Consider the following 16,143-nt stretch of genomic DNA (forward strand, 5'->3'; position numbering starts at 1 on the left):
GGTTTCATCAGTGATCCTCTGGCCACTTGGTGAGCTCTTTTCACCTGCAGTTTGCCACAGGAAACTGCTAGCTGGAGAGTCCTCTTACAGCCTCTTTCCCAGGATACTATGGTCTCTCCCCAGCTGCCCCTTTCAAGGGCTTGAAATACCTTTCCTTGTGCTCCCACCACTAGTCTGGAAGGAGCACTCACTGTGGAAACATGGCGGCATGCTCCCTGTTCCAGTTGAGCTCCTTTCTTCACCCGTGGTAAGTATGGACTGTTTGCAGTTCCTGGTTGCTTTCTCCTCACCCTGTGCTTCTTCCCTCACAGATAGATTTTTAAAAGCTTTGAATTGCTGAGTCAGCTATTGAGGCATTGGAATTGTAAAATGTGGACCTTTCTCAATGGGGGAATGCTGTTAAATATAAACATGATCTGATATGCACAGGTTCATTTAATCTTTCAATTATATTGAGTTTTTCAGGATACGCATTTCTGCAGAGAGCTAGTCAGACCATTTCCAGGCTTCCTTCCCCCCTGTTGTAGTCCTCCCACCATCATGCAAACAGAAATTTGGGTGAACCTTTCCACACTCTTTTTTTAATCCTTTACTTTTGATGACAGTTAACTAGAAATAATCTTAAATTCCCCTGGTAGCTTTTCTTGATATTATGTTGCTATGTGCACAGTGCATTTAATATTTGTCTGTATAGCTGGTTGATTTCATAAGATTGTTGGTCTTCTATTATGTGTCAGATAGTGTCCAGTTTTAAGAGAATATATATAGAGTGAGTTTGGTTCCATTCTCAGATCATCAAACAATTCCCCTTTTGCTGCTTTTGGCTTACACTTTTAAAAGCAACCAGTGATTTTTACGTGCCCCACTTCTCACCTTGAAACACCATAAATGGCCTGAATACTCATTGTCTGAAAATCAGGCCCCTTTCATTTGCCTCAAATGAAGCATGCCAAAATTGAGTCACTTCAAATCACTAATATCTTTTTTTTTAAATCCTGCCCTGGAACTGTAATTTATGTTCCCTGAGGAGAGATTGCACTTGAAATAAGAATTGTTGTAATCTAAAACCAAACATACTGGTTTGACCAAGTATTTCCAGTCATAACATGAGGGAGAACTTTGCTGAAGTGGACTTAAATTTTGCCTTCAGAAAGAAATTAAAAATGCTGTATGTATACTATGTGGCAAATAGTTCAAACACATTCTTAACCTCATTCATTCTTGTACATAATCAATGCAAATCAATTAACTGGTATCAACAGTAAGCATTTTCAAAAATTGTAGACTTATCCTTAGGGATAAATCTAAATTTGAAAGAAGGATTATATCTGGCACTTAGAAAACAATATAGAACTTTCTCTGTTGACTTATGCTTAGGAAAATCATGAAGTTAGAAATACTAATGATTTAAGGATTCAAGGGTTTAAGATGTTCAATTTTGTATATACATTGAGATTGTTTTATAAGACCTTCATTTAAGATTTTTGTTTGAAGCATTAAGGATAAAATACCATTGCTTAACTGATGTTTAAGCATTGTACTGTTAGAAATAAATTGTTTGAATTCTTCAGTTAAAGTTTTTAAGCAGAACAGGGATGTAGATCCACATCCACAACAGTATGTAGGCAACTATTTCCTAATTAGGTACTACCTGCCAATGATTTCAAGCTCCCAAATACCTTTGATCTGGGTCCTAGTGATTTTGGCTACATCTGTGGTTAAATTTTATGTTCTAGCTAACTTTTCTTATTTTTTATTAAAGGGGAAGCAAAATCTTTCTAACTTTCAATTTTCAAATACATATGCATCAACTATAAGCAAAGTATTCTCATTACTTATTGTGTCATTATTACTGCAAAAGTTAAAAGTTTGCATAAGTATAGATGTCACTTTACAAGTCCATTTTGACAATGTAATTTAGGATCACTGTAATTAATGATATTTTCATGAAATGTTGATGCATCCAATTAACCTCTTCCATAATAAGTGGGGACATTTTCTAAGACATACAATTTTCAGCCAGTGAAACTATCTGATTACTCCATATTTTTATATTGCTATAGACAGTTTCACATAATTGGACTGTTTCTATTAGCAGAAACCATTCAGACTTTATTAAAAGTATTTGTAAAACTCATTTTCATTAAATATGTGACATCTGCATTTCTCTCATCTGGGCTCTGCCTTACTACCTCAGACAATCAAAACTAGACACATTATACATCTGCCATCTTTTATAATCTAAACCGCCTCAAGTAGGAACAATGCATTTATATTTTATAATGAAAAGAAAGTCTGAATGCCAATGACTAGACACAAAAGATTATCCTCCTATTTGCCAGGCTTGGATTGTCAGACATTAAATTTTTTAGCAGCCACTTCTGATGAATTATTGATGTTCTCACTATTTAGAAAATGGAGCACATCACTAGAGTAATTAGCACCCTGCCACTTCTGCCTATCATATTTAATGTGTCATGAGAGAAATCTGTGTTGAGCTATTTTTTAAATAAATGACTAGCTTTGTTTATCATCAATTAGCTATGTTTTAGATTAGAATCTAGCACATAGGGACAGTATTCAATAAGTTTAAGATCACAGAAGCATATGGGTCTCTTTCTTTGCGCATATGCCTTTCTTTTAGGAAGTAATAATGATGTTGGCTTTCTTCTGGAAATTAGAAACTAAAGTGTTAAGCAAAGGTTCAATCCTATTCTCTTTTCACACCCACAAATCCCATTAATGCCACTGGATTTTTTTGCCATATATATGTATATCTTGCTTGATATGAAAAGCACTTCCTTGTTTTTATCCTTCGATGATTCATATTAGACATGGAGGAGGCAAGTTCTCTTAGGCTGAATAGTCTATTATTTACAGTAATGTGGTTAGTATGATATTCATTTAAGGTGATCACCCTAAACATTACCTTTCATTGAATTAGAATGGTTGTGAAACAAGATGCTGCTGATATTTTGCTTTCAGTGTGAAATACACTGCCTGAATGATAAGCAGATGTAGAATGTATGAAAACCCTTTAAAACTATTTAGATTAACTGCTAAGGAGACAATAAATAATGGATATTCTGACCATCATCCTCGGAGGATTTTAAGACCCAGCTAGACAAAGCCTTAGCTGGGATGGTATAGTTGAAGATGGTCCCGTTTTGAACAAGTCCTCCTGTTTTGAGGTCCCTTCCAACCCTAATTTTCTATGATTCTAAGATCATAACCCAGAATAAAGTACACATGGAAGCATCTGATATCAAACATCTTCTTTTCAGTAACAATAGATTTTTAGGAATTAAATAGTACTACACTGGCTTTTGTACTTTCAAATTAATAAAATAAATGTTACTTTCTTTTCTTCATGATTATTACAGTTTTGAAGCCAAAACTAAAGCTAAGACCATTCTTGAAATATGAAGATTCTACAGATATTGATGACAGATAATGCTGGTAAACAGAAACAAAACTCAAAAATAAATTCACATTCAACAGCTCTTATCATAGCAAAATGCAGTTGCCATAGTGCAATATCCATGTACAGCCACCAAATTAAAATATGGACTAGGGAATTATTCTTTATTCTCAACTTCTACACCCAAATATTTTCCCCCCAGATTTGACCTTCTGTGATCCTTTTCTTTCTACAGATACTAAAAGCAGCACCATATGATAGCTAATAACTTTATCCACAAAATTATAAGCAATCGGGTGCTTAGATGTTTTTCAGCAATATTGAACATCAATAGCTTGGAAATCAAGACAGCTAAATCCAGGGTATTGGTTTCAGAGAATAGAAGAAAGAAACTAGTTTGGTTTTTATAGTGAAAGAAACTAGAGGTGGTGTTTTCTTTTAAATGCCTTGGAATCTATTTAACAAAATTTGAGCTGGAATAAGCATATCGATCTGTTATGGTGGTAAATTGCAAAGTTGATTCGTTAAGGTGGTAAATTGCCTTATGCTGCTGTCAAAACCAGGAAGTAACCTACAGAGTATGCGGAGACATCAGGGTAGGTGATCTTTTTGTGTTGTTCAGTGGTTTCACGGTTCATTAGGGATTTCCATATATTCAGGTCATTATTATCCAAGTAAATATAGAAGAGACCTCATAAATTTGCCTACATATCCAAACATGTGCAACAGCCTTTGAGAATGCAGTTGACCCTTTTCTTCTGCATAGAGCTTCCCAAATGTTAAGTGTTGTTTTTTTTCATCCCATTCTGTATTTGAATGGGGATGAGTGGAGGAACAGAGATAAAAGAAAGTTTTTTGCTCTGTTACTATGGCAGTCACCTGCTACTAATTTTCCCTCTGTTTCATAGTTTTCTAATAAGGGTGAAGGGAGCTGTTTGAAACTGTTTACATAGTACAAATAACAGCACAATTAGCAAAGCACATGTATGTTAATTTGCAAGGCAGCCCTGATGAGGGTGCAAATGTGAACAGACAGCTTGACTGTGAACTTTTGATAATCTGATTCCATTGCAAACATCATGCATTCCTGTCTGCTGCTCTTCCATGCCCTTAAAGAGCTGTCATATTTCACACCAGAAATGAGTGAAATCATGACTCATAATTTTATCCCACGAGATACTCCAGAGTTTTACTTTATGAGTGTAGGCGATTGGGTTTCATTCTGAATGGAGAGGCAGGATAGGCCACATTTTCACCTGGAATTTAAGAGCATGAGCAAGTTACTTCACTACTCTACACCTCTGATTCCCTTCCTGTGCTTTGTCTTGTCTGCTTAGATTGTCAACTTTTCCTAACAAGGCCAGTCTCTGACTGGGTTACTTTGAAGTTCCTAGCACAGTGGAGTATTGAAGTAATCCCCCCAAAATGTTTCATTACATATAACTGTGTACCTAGGACCCAGCCATGGAATTGTATCTGTACTTGCTGACCCTTGAAATAAATGGGCTTTGCTTGAGCAAGGTGGTATGCTTGCATAGGACAAATGACAGGATTAGGGCCTTAAAAATTATTCTTTTAGAAACTGCATCTTTGGCTACATCATGTGAATTTTCCCTTTGCAAAGCATGGTTTTAATATTACAGTTCATTCCTTTGCTGGATTTAGGAAGGAAGGGTTTTCTATTATGTTTTCTATTACATATTTCAAACCTAGATTCTCTGATCTGTTGGTTTGCGCTTCTGCAATTGGCAATATGTTGACTGCTGCGTTCACGTACAGACTAGCTACCACTGATGGTGTTTGCACGTATATTTGCTTTATATCTCAAAGGTGGAGGGGAATTTCCTGCCAGCAGTTGTGTCCCATGTAAGGGCAAAATGAGCATGTCTCTGAGTAAAATAGCTTGGGTTATACTCTAAACAATGCTAATAAGAATTTTTATGAATAAATAGGGGGGAATAGAAGGAATAATGTGCCATTTGATTAGCAGAATGTGTAAATTGTTTGCTTTTTGAAGAGCATCCAATGTAATTATGGCTTAAATCTCTCTTTCTAAGCATGGCCAAATAAAATCTTATTCCAAACAAAACATCACTTCTGTTGCTGATTAAACAAAAACTAGTTATGTGCGAATGTAAAAAATAAGATACATCACACACCGACACCAACTCTTTTCAACTGGATCTTTGCAGCTATTCATACTAACCTAAGAATCTTAAGTTCCTTACTTGCCTGGGATTTAAAACCCTCTTTTCTGTGTATTCCCCTCCCCCTTTTTCCCATCACCATATAATTCTATTAAATGGCTTGGACTGTAGTTCTCTCTACTATACAAGCTTTCACAGAATTGCCAGCAGTATTTTGAATGAATTATCTAAATGCTGACACTTCCTATGTTACAGTGGGCAGAGCAACCTGGAAAATTCTTGGAAAAAATGAGGAACACTTCCAAAAATACCTCAGTACCTTACTTTATATCATTTTGGTTTTCAACGACATCTAGGTTCCAAGAAACAAATTCCTGTCCTCCAACCTCCCTGCAAAAAAGGGGGAGATTTACCCAAATTAGGCAGACATCAAGCATCTATGTCCAAAATGTCATAAAAAATGCACACACTCTGGTTAGCAGGTGCTGAGAGGCACCGAAACTCTCTGAGGATCTTCTTCTCTGACTTCAGAGTTCATCAGGTGCCTGAAGTTCTGCCTGTATGCATACCCTGAACTGTCCCAAACTTACCAGTCTTAGGTGTCTAGCTCATACCTAATCCTAGTTACCATCCAAAAACAAGGCAGAATGATACCCATATCTCCCTAGTGGTCTAGTCAGGTTGAAATGCTCTGAGAATGCCTAATACATGCTGACAGCATTGAGCCCACACACACAATGCAGTTATAGTGGCTTAATTTTTTTAAATGTGGCCAGATGAGGAGGAGGTGCCCCTGATCTTTCATAATTATACCCTAACCTCTAAGAAGTTTTAAAAAAAAAAAAAAGGTTGGTTTAAACTACAAACCACATTACAACAAAAATGAAACCTGCTCAGTTCTTTGAACTACCTTCAGGTCAGGTTCTAGGTTTTGAGTAGATAGAGATGTTACCCATAGGCCTCGTTTATGTCCTTGATTTGAGATGTACACTTACGTTTAGTATTTAGTGTTGGCCTTCTTGTGACCCTGTTTCTCTTCTAGAGAAACTCTTCTAGAGTTTAGTAAAATGTATGCCCTGCAGCCTTGACTCGCAGCTGATGATTGAGGACTCTGTAGCACAAACTGTTGCATGGGCATAACTGTGTTGCCTCCACGTTCACTACTACTTGAACTAGGCAGAAGTTTAAGTGCTCCAGTGAATACTGCATGCAGTTTGATTGCCCCTGTCAAGAGCAGAAAACACAGCCCACGTCCTCAGCTCTCTCCATTGAACTACTGAGGAAAGCTGTAACTAGCTTTCCTTTCTCTAATTGTTGTTGTTATTTTAAATACTATATGATCACATCTTACTGTGTCTCGTATGATTTTCATGCCATTTCCAACTTTTGTATTTGTTACCTTTTTTGTGCATTTGCTCCTGCTTTGGAGGGCAGAAAGTAGTTCATGGAAGTTCTCTCTCACAAAAGCCAATTGTATTACCATGCGAGGATCTTGCTCACACCCATAGGTATTTGGTGTGAGATGCCTTCTTCATGATGGGTGCTAAACTTGTGCGCCTTTCCCTTCTCAAATGCTTGTTCTGTTTAAGACATCCTCAAATGAGTTGGAAATGGGAGGGGGGAAGGGGCAAGTAAATAGTGCTGCAGCCAAATCCGCAGCTGACATCAAATTATTTAGGACTGTAAATGAACAACATTGGCTATGGAAAAACTGCAGTGAAACCTCATAAAATTGAGTGAAGGGGCAACAATAGTGGCACATGATATCTAGATGCCCATACACGAGTTTACAGATATTAAGATTTCTTCTCCCAGAGTAAGAACATGCCACTCCAGGAGAAAAATAAACTGACAACAACTACAGTTAAATCATTCCCAGGAGAGTTTCGGCTGGGAGAGCGAACAGCATGTTAACATACAACATATGTATGTTAGCTGTTACTAGTTAAGAAAGAGACCTTGGAATTATTGTGGCTAGTTCTCTGAAGACGGTGTCCATTGGCCATCAGAAAGGTAAACAGAATGTTAGGAATTTGTTAACACAAGAATTGAAAATAAAACGGAAAATGCCATTATAAAATGCTAGTACATAAATCCATGGTACATCTACACCTTGAATATTGCATTCAGGATGGCTATACCCACCCTCAAATGAGATTATAGTAGAACTAAAAAGAGGTACAAAGGAGGGAAACAAGGATGGTCAAGGTTATCAAACAATGGCATGTATTAAACAGGATAGTAGGGCTGCAACTTCCAAATTAGGTTTGTAAGTGCTGGAAGATGCAAGGGAAGAGAAACATGAGACAGATCAGTCTGGGTAGGCCCTGCATAAATTCTTGCCTTGACCTTTACTTCTGTAAGATACAGGGCACCAAGGTAGGTGGACCTGTGGCCTCACTCGGAACAGTATTTCTTTTGCACATGCATGTGTGTAAGATGAGGACATACCAAGCAAAACGTATTGGACCTTCCAAGCATGTACTAGGTTGTATATTTCAACAAATAGGATCATTTAGACTTAAATGTAGCAATGCACATAGGTCTTCATATGGATGTTTAAATGGTACTTTAACAAAATGCAGTTAAGGCATAAAAAGTATCTTTAGTGCCCTGGGCAGCAGAGGTGCTAGAAAGGAGGCAGAGGGGCTCCAGGGTCTAGTAGCTATGGGCTCAGGGTGCATGGAGCACTAGAAAGTGGCTAGGGAGCAGCAGCCCCCACTCTGCCCACCACTAGGTCTGCTAATGTGCATAAGAGGGGAAAAAAAGAGCATGTATTCTAACTGTAACAACTAGTATGCATAAATCCTTCTTTTAGTCTGGCTCTACATGACTACCTCTAGGTTTTGGCTTCCACTCTGGATACCTAAAAATTAGATATTGTAAATGCCAAAATCCTTGATTGCAAACAGGTCATTTAGATGCTTTTTGACTGTGTTACTTGACCAGGAAAAACAAAATGTGAATTTATTAACAAGCCCGCTGCCACCTCAGTACATCAAAAGGTTATATCTAGAGGTGCACTGATACATCGGTTCATATAATATTGGCACCGATAAAAGCAAAATTGACATTATGGGCCATCAGCTTTATTTGGCTGATGTAGCCTATGTCACTGATAAATGCTGTATGCATGTGCACAGCCTGGACATCAGCATCTGGCTGGTAAGTCTGTGGGGGAAAGGGGGAATGAAGGGGCATGGGGGCGCAAATTGAGGCCCCCATGGTGAGAGAGGGAGTGGGGCTTAGGGCTGGGGATGGAGGCAGGTGCTGCCCAGCTGAGGCAGGCTGGGGCACAGGACAGAGCCATGAGCAGCTTGTCTGGGGGCACGGGGGGAGTAGGGGGTAGGTCCCACTGCTGGCACATCCTGGGGGAGGCACGGAGGTGTATGGGCCCCCCACCCCCAGATTTGTGCATGGGGCAAGGGTCAGCTACCACTGCAGGCTGGGGCCAGGGGCCATGGGGGATGGGCAGCAGGGCTGCTAGGGGGGGCTACAGGGTGGGCTGTGTCCACCCCAGAATTCACCATGGCCCCCCCAACCCACCTTCCCAGCACCAACACAGCCCACCCCAAGCACAGCCCTGGCCCAGCACCGCCTCAGCAGCAGCATGGCCTCACCCCATGCACACATCCAGGGAGCACATACCCCTAAGTGCTTCCCCCAGGATGCACCAGCAGTGGGAGCCACCCCCCTTGGACAAGCTGCTCATGGCTTCCTCCTGTGCCCTGCTCCAGCTGTGCAGCACCTGCACCTGTCCCTGTCCCAGCTCCAGCCCCAAGCCCCACTGTTTCCTTTACTGCGGGGCTTTGATCTGCCCTCCCATGCCCCTTCTGTCCCCCCCCCCACTTCTTTTTCCACCAGCTGGGGTTTCTGTTAAATCTGGCTTGGACTGAGGTGGACAGGCCATCTATGTCTCAATTTGTAGGCTTTTTTCTTTGCTCTTTCTGTCTCACATGCTCTAGTATCTATGCATTTTGTCAGAAAGAAAGACACAGCCTATGTGGCATGCATACAAGCTTGCTCCAGCTGTAAATTGTAGGGAGAGTGTGGGGAGCTTTTGAGAGAGTACAGAAGAGAAAGTAAAGTCCTCTGGAGGGTAGAGACCTATTTCTTTGCTGTCTTCCCCAAAGAACACATTTGCTATTTGGGATAATGAGAAACTCTCAGGATGAGCAGCTGTCTCCCCTCTGCCTCTTCAGGAGTCCTTCCTCTCTCACATTTCCATCAGAAGGTAGATATCCCTCTTCAGGTGACTGAGTTATCCTTGGCTTGAGGATAAGGACAAGACATTAATGCTGTTTCTTGTTTATATAACTGTAGGAATAAAAGTTTGGTGCTGGTCTTGCTGAACTGAGTGAAGCTACATCCATTTACAGAAGCTGAGGACCCAGGAGATAGCTTTTCTTTTATGGTTTTTTGTTTTGTTCTTTAATATGGCCTTGTGATATCATTGTAGCAAGATAAAGCAGCATTCAGTGACAAACAGGCCAGTTTTTAAATATGGATTCATAAACAATGCATCCAAATCCCATGTGTAGAGGCTCCAGTCAGCACTTTGGTGCACTGAAAGGATATTTATGTGCCAAAGCACTAGTTTTGGCTTCCAAATGTAGGACTGAGAAGTCCTTCTATAGCCCCCATGGTTAAAATATGACTTCCCTTTGTGTAAATATCAGTGTCTGAGAACCTAACTTATAGGGCTGCCTCTGCTTTCACTGAGCACAGGCAGAAATCTATTAAGATTTCATATTGTGAAATAAAGCTTAATGGGTAACAGAAATTTTCTCCAAAAAACATTAAAAAAAAAATAAAACTTTGGTATTCTCTCTGGTAAACTATTCCTATGAAACACTGAGGGGAAAATGTACATCCTTTGTTAGAGGCTTATACCAGGAGGGTAATTAAAGGATCCACATATTTGAAGCAGCTCAATTATTTATGGGACTTGTACTTTTTAGTTCAACTCCCAAATGTGTTTATGGTTTTACATGATTTGCTTGTAAATGAAAACTGTGTATATGTAGTGTTTAATATGCTGTATCCATGGTATCCCAATGGAGAACTAATTATTTCTTAAACTGATTTGACACTGCACAATTGATACCAATAGGTGATGAGGGTATAATTCTTCATAGGTTTAAAGAGTATGTTAAAGGAGTATCATCTGTTATTGTGTGTGGGTAATGTTTCTGTTGCTTGAGGGTCATGTAGCCTGCTGAGAGTCAGAAGCTAACCAGTCGGTTAGGTTCTTACTAGCAGCCTGAATAAGTGCTAGAAAATGTATTTTATTAGCTGTCATCCAGTACTTCTATAGCACAGTGCACACAGGGTTCATGAGGTTTTACCACTTTGACACTCTTTTCATGAAATAATGTTTTTAAAAAAGCAAGTGGTTATATACATGAAAACAGGAACTAAAATGGCAGCAATTACTCCTTTGTAGCCTCCTTTTGCCTGCCTACTATGGAGGGGTTAGAGGTACAGGTGTGGTATGAGGCAGCAGGTTGCAGCTGCTTTGTGATTCATGTTCCCATTACTATGAGCAGCAGCACATATGAAAGAAAGGAGAGGCTGAAGGTCACTTCAGATCTACACAGCTGCAAAGCAAATGTCAATCTGTCATGAACTTCATAGGTCCTCCTCCTATCATCCCCACATCTACAATGCTGCTGACATTACTGGGGTGACGTCTCAAAGTCGGACTTCTCTAGAAGGCAGTAGATGCTTTTAGTATATTTGATTCTGGAAGAGGAACTCCTGGCCCTTTGGGAAGATGTAAGCATGTGTGTCTGAATGAAGGATGATTATACACACAAATTAACATTAAAGGAATATTATTATTGCAAAGTCAATCACACAAAAGCTAGGAAATGCCAGAAACAACGTGGACTGAGCAATGTAAATTCAGCTTCTCATACATCTGAATTATGATACAGTTCTACTATGATTACAGACTATTGTTTTTCTCCAGAGGTTCTCTTTCCCAAGCAAGCAGCTACTGTAATTTTTTTTTTTTTATCCTAATTATTCAAGGTCTGGCCTCATGCATTATTTGCTTTACTTTTCAAACCAGGCTCTGAATACAAAATTATTTATTTCTGAAAGCATTTTTCTATGATGTTCATCACTGCAAAATCTGGATGTATCAAACAATGACAGATTAAATCTTAACAGGAGAAGCGTTATCTCCATTATGCAGATGGGCAAACTGAGATCAGAAGTAACTGCTATCTTTCTTTCCCATCTTAAATGCCCCTATCAGGGTATTTATAGAGCATTCCTATATTCAAAGTAAATCTCCAATCAACTTTAATTTAGCACTTCTGTACATCAGACCTAAAAGTGTTAATCTGGGCTTAAAGAGAGTGAAGATTTTACAAGTAGTTTAAAGTATGACTTGTCCAGCATCACATAGGAACTGTGGAAAGCATATCAGAATCCAATTCCTGCAGGGACATTCAAGTACCTTAACCATAAAACTATTCTTTTTCTTCCTGCAATCCCCAGCCTCATTTACTACTCTGAAACAAAAGAGGTACAGTCCTACAAAACACAAGCTGCCAAGCTTCTTGACTTATTTCAATAATGAAATTAATATGTTGGGAATTAACCAAATAAGTCTAAGTACACAGTCACACAAGGGGCTGGACTGAGGTTACATAGTCTGCCTTATTCTGCCATCTCTAACTTTTTGAGTGTTTTCACTTTTCAATGTTAATGCCCTTCTAATGTGGATGGGGGGGTATGATTTCTTTTCATTCTTTTTTTCAGTTTGCTTCAAAAATAGCAATATGGTTATTTGGCATCATGTTGAAACAAACAGGTCATAAAGAGGATTGGAATTTTTAACCTCAGGACACGGGCCTCTGACACTTGAGCTAGCAAAGTAACAGAGAGGAACAATAGGTTGTCAGTTCAAACCAGCACAAGATAGGATGATACTAGCTTCACTGGGAGAGGAGGAATATTGAATCTTGAGAACCTTTCAGGGTTTCAGAAGAAAGTGTTCTTACAGACCCTTCTTCCCCCTTCTTTCTAGCCTGACTCCCTCTTACCGTCCCCTACTCCTTGTCTCATTGGTCCAAACTCTCATGACTATGACTTCCCATCTCTGTTTGTTTCTACTCCCTGGTCTCCTCATCCACATCTAGTCTCCTTCCCCAGTCTTGGTCTCTTCATGGTCTTCATCCAATCCCAGCCTAGCTTCCAACACCAAAACTGGCGCACAGACCCTCACCTCTCCAGACTCCTCTCCTGTCAGGCTTCCTGAAGGTAAAATACCACCAATTACTTCTCCATGCCCTCTCTGCATCCTCTCAAAGATGAAATTCAGCTCTTCACATAATGCAGGTATGGGAGGTGAAACCGGTACCTTGGTTTGCTGTCTTTTCCCATCCTCAGCACTTTAAAACAAAAAAAGTTTTTCATAGTGTAAGAGCTGTTTTGAATTTCAAAATGAAAGTGTCACAACTTTTGAAATAATTTTAAATAACAAGATGGCAGAATAATGATAGTCTATCCACCCCATATGCTGTCGGAGAGGAACATACTATAATACATTTTTGTAACGAGTTGTCACTTGGTCCAGCAAGCTCATCTCTTTCAAACTATTTTTTCAGCCTCCTACTGAGGGCTAGACTGTCTTGCTGCAATCCATTCTAAATAAAGGGCTCTCCCTCAGGAGACAGGCAGGGGGATTGGACATAATTTGGTCACAGCCACCACACTTCACCTTCCATTTGCCCAAAGAGGAAGCAAACTCCTATTCCTAATGTAGCTTATTTCTCCATTTTCAGTTAAACTTTCTTCCTTCCTAAGCAATTAGACAGATGTGAGGAAGTAGTTGCTTTGTAGCAAGTTCCCTCCAGCAGTAACCATTCTTTGCTGACCTTAAGGCTCTCTTTGGTGCGCTGGACTTAGACTTCAGTGAGATCCCTCACTGGGCAGCTCCGGGGGTATATAATCTGCCTGGACAACTTCTTCCTAGGCCAGGATAAGACGACAACGCTGAAGAGCTGCTGAAACCAGCTTGCTAGGTCTAATGACACCCTCCACATTTTATGGCTCCAAGTTTGGATGCATCTGGTCTTTGAGTTTAAACACTTTGCCCTAAAGTAACTTGTGACCAGGTTGCATCCCACTGGGCCATTGAGGGGGGCAGTGTGTGCTGTGAAGGAGGGCTAGCTGGTCCTTAAAGTATTATCACGGGTACATGGAAATTGGGAGGTACAAGGGTTTTCCTCATTCTCACTTTATTTGAATTGTTGTTTTTTGGTGATTCTTTGTTTTCATGACCAGGTCCATATTAAGTTCTGTGCTTTTAATTCGTTGCTTTGGGCTGGTTGGGCTTTTTAAATTTTTTTTTTTTTATAATTAAGATTAATGAAAGTAAAAAAACAAAACAAAACAAAAAACAATGTCCCTTCCCCTTATGATAATGATGCAGGTAGTCCATACTAGAGTTAGAAACTTCCACAGACCTCACCCCATTATTCCTCTTCACAGCCATGCAACTTTGTCTCACAGCTGAGCCGTTGGTTACCGTTCCTTGCATTTCTGCTCATTCCATAGAAGTGAAAAGCTGCTTGTCAAGCTCCTTTTTTCTTGTCCTAGTGACTAATCCTCAGTGTAGGCCCTTATCAAATACCTTTTGAAAATGTAAGTATACACCATTTACATGCACTTGCTTGCTGTGATGATACGATCTTTAAGGATATCCGACAAGTTAATTAAGTGAGACCTTTATCTGTAAGATCCACACTGGATCTTTGTCAGCACGTGTTTTCCAAGGAGCTCTCTCACTAAGTGCCACAGAATTGTTTGTCATTCTTTTTGCCTAGCTGATATTAGATTAACTGGTCTATAATTGTGTGCTGCATAATAGAAATCTCCAGAAAAGCTATTCTCTTTCAGTAGGGCTCAGCTGTTTTATGAAATCTACAGTGATAGTGTTTGGATAGAGAAAATGAACTAATCCTTTAAGAATAATGCTTTACAAATATTGTACAGTTAAGCTTTCCAAGGCCCTCTTGAGAGCCAAGGGTTAAAAACAATGCCTTTGGAGAGGAGAGTGCATATTGACGCACAGAGTCTTAGCCTTCATTTTTTAAACACCCCAAAGCTTCTGCTAACTTCAAAGGCCAAGTCTAAAGATGAAGAAATGAGTATGAAAGTTATGTGGGAAGGAAAAACCATTCCCACAGAGTACTTATCTTCCTCCTTCACCTTTATCAGATCTATTCTTTGAGTCCATCTTTACTGCAGGCATTGTACCAGAAATACCCTAGTGGCATGTGGCATCCTGGAACTCGGTGTGGGCTGCAAAATCTGTGTGAGAAGGAAGATAAAGCAGCCAGGCTGAGCTCCATGCTGCTGTGGCTTCTGCTAGCTAGGGTAAAGCCACCTTGGTTATCTTCTAGTCTAACTTCAGTCACATCTATGAAAACACCCAGTGACATCTCTCCTCTAGAAAGCTTTTAATCCAATTTTAGCCATGACATAAGAAATGCAATTAACTGAGCTGGCTTGTCTAAAGTAACTACTCTAATTACACTGTAGACCTCATAAGGTCACTTTTTTTATTGGCACACTACACCTTTCTTTGTTAGTAGGTCTATACCCTTTTCAGGGCCTTGTTTAAATGGGTGTCACAATATTTTTGTATTAGTTTGGGTGAAATAATTGAAGCGTTCACTTTTTTTAACTCTTTTTTGAGTAATGATGTCAGTTGCATTTTTGCCAGTTTTCTGGCCTGTGTCATGTTCCCTTTCAGTCCCCTAGAGAGTGAAATCTCCTCAACCTAGTGCTTTGTCTATATTGTTTTTGTTAATATTTCCAGACCCATTTCCATTGCTATCTGTGTACTATAACATCTTATTTAGAACAAATTTAAAAAAAAAACAGAGAGAAAACAGTGTATATTCTAAATACCCCATCATTTCTCTTTTTTTAAAGTGGAACCTATAATATTTGCTCAATAGAGCTATCATGTCTTTATCTTGGTTTCCAGTTCTCCATTTATATTTTTAGTAGCTTGTCAGTCATGTAACTAAAAGAGCCATTTCTAGTTTTATAATAAAGAAATAATGCTAAATTATTTTTCGTAAGCTTTTTTAAAATTAACAATGGGCTGAATATTATCTGGGCTGCTAATGCCTTGGAATATGCATTTTTATGTCCTTGGTACCTTTATGGTTGTGTACCATGGGGACTCCTTCAAACTTATGGAGTACATCCACACATGCAGGCTGGGGATCTTTGCCACAGTGCATGTGCCTGGATGTGCACTTTGGTGTGGGGCAAGTTGTGCCACTTGGGACAAAATAACCCTGCCCAGCTCCTCCCAGATCTGCAGCCAGGAGGGAGATAGAGCCTGGGGCCGGCACTGTAAACCCAAAGACAGGCTGCAGTAAAACCACTGCTTCAAGAGGCCACTAGCCATTTCACCCCATCGTAGGGGTGACTTTATCTTCAAGACTATGGTAATAATTGCAGCTCATTTGGGACACAGAAATCTTTTCCCTTCCTCCATTTCCTCAGTAAGCTACCTACTTGTGCTTGGCACAGGGACAT

Source organism: Crocodylus siamensis, chromosome 2, assembly GCF_052110815.1.
Source record: "Crocodylus siamensis isolate JL-2025a chromosome 2, ASM5211081v1, whole genome shotgun sequence".
In the NCBI taxonomy this organism is placed as follows: Eukaryota; Metazoa; Chordata; order Crocodylia; family Crocodylidae; genus Crocodylus; species Crocodylus siamensis.